This window comes from Corvus kubaryi, unplaced genomic scaffold (genome assembly GCF_017639235.1).
Source record: "Corvus kubaryi isolate FWS band 111438036 unplaced genomic scaffold, C.kubaryi_AGA036_p1.0 133, whole genome shotgun sequence".
Lineage (NCBI taxonomy): Eukaryota > Metazoa > Chordata > Aves > Passeriformes > Corvidae > Corvus > Corvus kubaryi.
This window is the reverse complement of record NW_024580667.1, coordinates 36,743,159-36,748,498: the sequence shown is the minus strand read 5'-3', so window position 1 is coordinate 36,748,498 and position 5,340 is coordinate 36,743,159. Positions and strand designations below refer to the sequence as shown.

Here is a 5,340-nt window from a genome sequence, read left to right as displayed (position 1 = left end):
TATGACTTACACTTTTAACTGCCTGGTCTTTCAGCTGAGTTGAGAGAGGATTCACTGCTTTCAAAAGTATGGCACTGTGATTTTGACATTTTGCCTAACTGGACATCCATTAACTAAATGATACCTAGTTAAAAAAAAAAGTAATCCTCCATGTTAAAGACATATTTAAATTTTTTTTCTTATTGTGTGAATTGTAAAAAAGAAGTAGTACATGATAGAAAGTGTGGCTGAAAAAAAATATCAAATGAAAATTTATCTTCATAGTAATTTTCTACTCAATTTCCATGGTTGAAGAACTAAAACTCTAATATTGAAGTTCTAAATTAAGCTGTGTATATGAGTGTACTAATAGTACTTGGTAACATGTAAAATAATCTGTCATATTGCTTTTCCAACTAATCATTAATGAATTAATGAAAGGGTTTCACTGGTTTTGTACTGTGTAGCATAATGAGATATACAGTATTTAAGGCTTTCAAAGATTTAGGACTCTATTAATGAAAAATAATTATTATCTTACTACACTAATTAAGTATAATTTGCGCGGAACTAACATTTTCTAATCCCTAAACATTAGCAATGACAACAGTTCCTCATGAAGCTGTTAACTGCTCTGCAACACTTTTTAAAGGAAGATGAATAGAAAAATGTGCTGGCAAAGAGGGATGCTGGTAACAGCATCCATGTGGAGAGCCTCCAGGCAGATTGGGAGAGGAATATCTGCACCTGCAGGTGCCTATCTACAGCTTTATACCCACTGTTCTTGGATTTAGCAGAAATTTAAGAAGAGGTCACCAGGACTGATTTGCAAGGTGAGAAGTGGAGATGCCTTTTGCACTCACTGTATGGATCCTGAGGATCTGGAGGAGACTTTTCTTTTGCCATAAGGGGCTGTCCGAGGGCAGGGGCTGGAATGGGATTGACTCACCAGGTTTGACAATCTGCTTGTTAAGCAGTTTCCTTCTGTGTAGGTTTTCCCTGGAACACCCACCTTGTTTCTGCTGCAGGCTGAGGGTATGTCCCACATCATTTATGGTGGTTCGCTTGAGAAGCAGCAAATGGTTAAACTGCGGTAAATTGTTGGTGGTGTTCGTGGACTGGTGGGCATCGGATCACAAGGAACTGAAGCTACAGTTTTGTCTCTGCCTTGACACACCCAAGAGCCAGCCCTCCATATCACTGCTTTTCAGCACAGGCGTGCCAAATGAAACATCACTTCTGCCTGTTGTCCTCTGGACAGAACCCACAAATAGCACCCATAGGTGGTATTTGCAGGGCTCCTCCGTGGTCTAGATAGTAGATGGCATATACTTGCAGCTGGAGTTTTTTCACTCATTTTTCATGTGTGGGTGATAAAGAAGAGCAATCTTACTTCTGCCACTTACTTTCCAGTTAAAATATTGATGGTCTCTTTTGTGGATAGGAAAGTCTATGAACAGTAAGCTACACAGGTCTTAAAAATCATAGAATGGTTTGGGTTCAAAAGGGACTTTTAAAGGCTGTCCAGTTCAATCCTCCTGCAATGAGCAGGGGCATCCTCAACTAGATCAGGTTGCTCAGAGCCCCATCCACCTGACCTTGAATGTTGCGATGTTGCATCTACTACCTCTTTGGGCAACCTGTGCCAGTGTTTCACCACCCTTACTGTAAAAATCTTCTATCTTATCTAAATCTACTCACTTTTAGTTTAAAACCGTTATCCCTTGTCCTATCACAATAGACCCAGCTAAAAAGTTTATCCCCATCTTTCTTATAGGTCCCCTTCAGGCACTGGAAGGCTGCTGTAAGGTCTCCCTGGAACCTTTTCTCCTCCAGGCTGAACAACCTCATCTCTGTCTTCATAGCAGAGGTGGATCAGCCCTCTAATCATCTCTGTGATCCTCATTTGGTCCCTCTCCAACAGATTTCCTATGCTGAGGAATATATCACCTATCCCTTTGTTTGACTTGCCTAAAATTTACAAATGTTACCATAAACAAGACTGAAGTTATAAATCAGGAATGAAAGAAAATGTGGCAACAAGTGGCAAGAAGATAGAAGGTGTCTCTAGATGTGGGGAACCTCTGGGTCATGTAAACTGCATCCTGCTCCAGCTGTGCTCCATGCTTGCCATGCAATCTTCAGCAAAATTCTACTCTCTTAGCCTGTGGAGACCAATAGATTTTTAATTGCATTACCAGCAGCTGAATGCTTGATTTTACACTATACGGCTATTTTAGTATTTTGGAGATTTGACTGCAATTTTGAAGGCTTTGCTGATTTATAACCATGTGACGTACTGCAAAGAATATTTGCAGAGGTCAAATTAATAACTGACAGGAAGGCAAATGGAACACAAGACTGAATAGAATTTGTGATTTTATAATCTTGTGATATGTTAATTTTATGTCTTTTATCTATGTGCATTTTATTAACAGACAACACTATGTTTGCCATGCCACTGCCTCAGTGAGAAGAGCATGTTGAGGAAAGAGAAGTCTATATGAGGTTTGGAGGATCATTTAATTTCCTATAATTAAGGTCTATTAGAATTATGAATAGGTTTTTCCTGAATGTTCAAAATAAGTTTTGCAACCTCAGAATGAAGACTGAAATAATCTAATAAGGAGAAAGAACAGGAATAAACAAATTAACTAATTTTAAGGACTTAACACTAGTACTAAATGATACTCAACTTAAACATTCTACTGGGGGCTCATGGAGTCCATATGTCAGAGAGGGACAAGAGCATCTTCAGTCATAGGCTTGCCAAGCTGATAAAGAGGAAAAAATAATGTTGCTGGGGGAGAAGAACCCAATCCATCCCACTCCTACCAGTTTGATGACAGGGCCAGCAGTAGACGCCCAGAGTCCAGAGAGTGATTGCAGGTCAGCAGGAGAGCACCTGGAGAGCAGCACAAAAGAATTCCAGCTACTCCAGCCACTGGACCTTGTTCTCACCAACAAGATGAGACTGGTGGGGAATGGGGAGCTCAAGAGAAGCCCAGGCTGTAGTGACCGTGAAGTGGTCACTGCTTAGGACAGGGAGGAGATCACACAGCAAGCTCACAGCCTTGGACTTTCAGGAGAGCAGACTTCGTCCTCTTCAAGGTTGTGCATAGAGAATCATGAGATAAAGCCCGGGAGGGAAGAGCAGCCCAAGAAAGACGGTTAATATTCAAGGATCGCCTCCTCCAAGTTCAGGAGCAATGCATTCCAACGAAAAGGAAGTTGGGCAAAAATGGCAGAAAACCTGCAAGGATAAACAAGGAGCTCCTGGACGATCTCAAACACAAAAAAGAAGCCTACAGAGGATGGAAGCAAGGACTGGTAACCTGAGAGGAATACAGAGAAATTTCTTGCTACATAAAGGACATAGATCTGTTGGAGTGAGTCCAGAGTAGGGACAAGAAGATTATCAGAGGACTGGATGAGACTTTGAGCAACCTAGTGAAAGGTGTCCCTGCCCACAGCAGGGAGGTTGGACTCAATAACGTTTAAAGGTCCCTTCCAACACAAGCCATTCTGTGATTCCATGATACAGTTTCTCTTCCTCAGACTCCTGAGCTTATTTGATGATCCACCTCCCTTTTACAGCTCACCAGTATTGTGTCTTCTTAGCCTCACTCCTCACATCCATCAGGGCCCTCACACAAGCTGCACACAGGAAGGGATATCATTATGCTGTCCTCCACTCCCTTCCTGCATTGTGCTGACAGTCTCAGACCCTTCCAGCACCTTCTGTCATCACTCCAAGGCTGCTGTTCTTTCCTCTCTGCTCATCTACCTCCTGTCCTCTTTATCTGTCACAGAGTCAGTCTGCGTGAATAAACTGATAGAGTAAAAATGTTCCTTTTAGTTTTCTGAAACTTTCTTTTCATACATTTTAATCAATGTCTGCTTTGATTAATCCTCTTAAAAATTATCTGCTATTCTGGATAAGGGGAATTAAACAAAACAGAAAGAAAGGTAGTCTTTAGCAGTTAAATCTTTTACATATCTGTATGTTATTGGTCAGATCATAAAGACCTTTTAAAAAACCTCCTAAAATTTCAAAGCATCAAGAACAAAAATGTGATACGCCTGAAATGTTGTATGTTTTATCCTCTACCTCCAAATGGTCTTTAAAAAAACTCTCCAGAAAAAAACCCATAACAAATCTTTTGTGAGTAAATGCATCACATGGTGATTAAAGGCCTTTATTCCAGAGTGTCCAGGTGGGAAAGTCTAGATGCAACCAGTGAATACTTGACTGTAGCTTTCATTATACTGTAGCTGTGGGCCCTGTTAAATGTTCAATCATCATCTGATAGACAGGAACTATGTCCATATTATAGACACTCTTCTCAGAAACTTTGTGTCAAAAAAATGAAAGCAAAACAGAAATTTGCTGATATGCATTTTATAATGTAAACTTGAATTTTAAACTTATTCATCAATGTTAACTGACACTGTTGTTTTCATTTTCTGCTTTCTACTTGCTTTTAAAAGGAGACACTGAAGCAAATAAGGGGAAATCGCCTCCACATCTCATCCATCACCCAACCTCTACTTCCACTTATTCACACCAGTGTGAACCCAGAGCAACTGTGACACAAGCAGCAGGGTTGGTACTGTTTTGGACAGCTGGAAAAGCCAGCACATTCTGCCCATTCAGGGCCACAGTTTGGCTCCCTAAGGTGGAGAAGTTGGATGCAGATGGAAATGCACACATCTGTAATGATGAGCAGGATCAATGAGAGCACTAATTCCGTCAGTTGTTTAATGCAGTGGTTGTGTTTCTCTAGAGAGTTGAGTTCAAATTCAATTTTAGATGAGAAGTCAAAATGATGCTGGCCATTATTTTCCTCCCAAGGAGATATCTATCTACCTCAGTTACCATGACATAATTGGCAATATCTAGTCAAGACAAATCAAGTCTAAGATTGATAAGGACTGTTGGGCACTGAACCTTGAACCAGGGCTGCCTGCACCATTCCTTACTCCGACTAGTACTGCTGGTTCCATAGGAGCATGAAATTTGTATACAGTACTCAAAATAATTAATTCATTAAAAGCAGACATAATGTCTGCTGAAGGGGTTTAAACCTGCATCCTCATTGACAACAGGAATACTTCTGTTGTTTTTAAAAGGCATCTCTAGACCCAATAATTGCTATATTTAAGGAGCACATTTTCAAATGCAACTTACTAACTTTTAGGGTCTCTGCATTTCACCTGCTGAAACACACAGGAACCTGCTCCTGACTGTGGCTCACCAATCATCTGCTCTGGGGATTTGAAGACACATTTGAACTTAGACTTGAGCTTACAGCTTGCTTTTCGGTGAGCCCTGAGCCAAAGGAAAGGGAAGAAGTGAGG

At 40.7% G+C, this 5,340-nt stretch overlaps 1 long non-coding RNA gene across 1 annotated transcript; it reads left to right on the top strand.

The window, feature by feature from the left end:
* Positions 1 to 586: 586 nt before the first annotated feature.
* Positions 587 to 3,829, top strand: LOC121671688. The gene is made up of 2 exons (XR_006018577.1): positions 587 to 1,849; positions 2,418 to 3,829. It is a non-coding gene; the product is annotated as an uncharacterized LOC121671688 (long non-coding RNA).
* Positions 3,830 to 5,340: the final 1,511 nt, after the last annotated feature.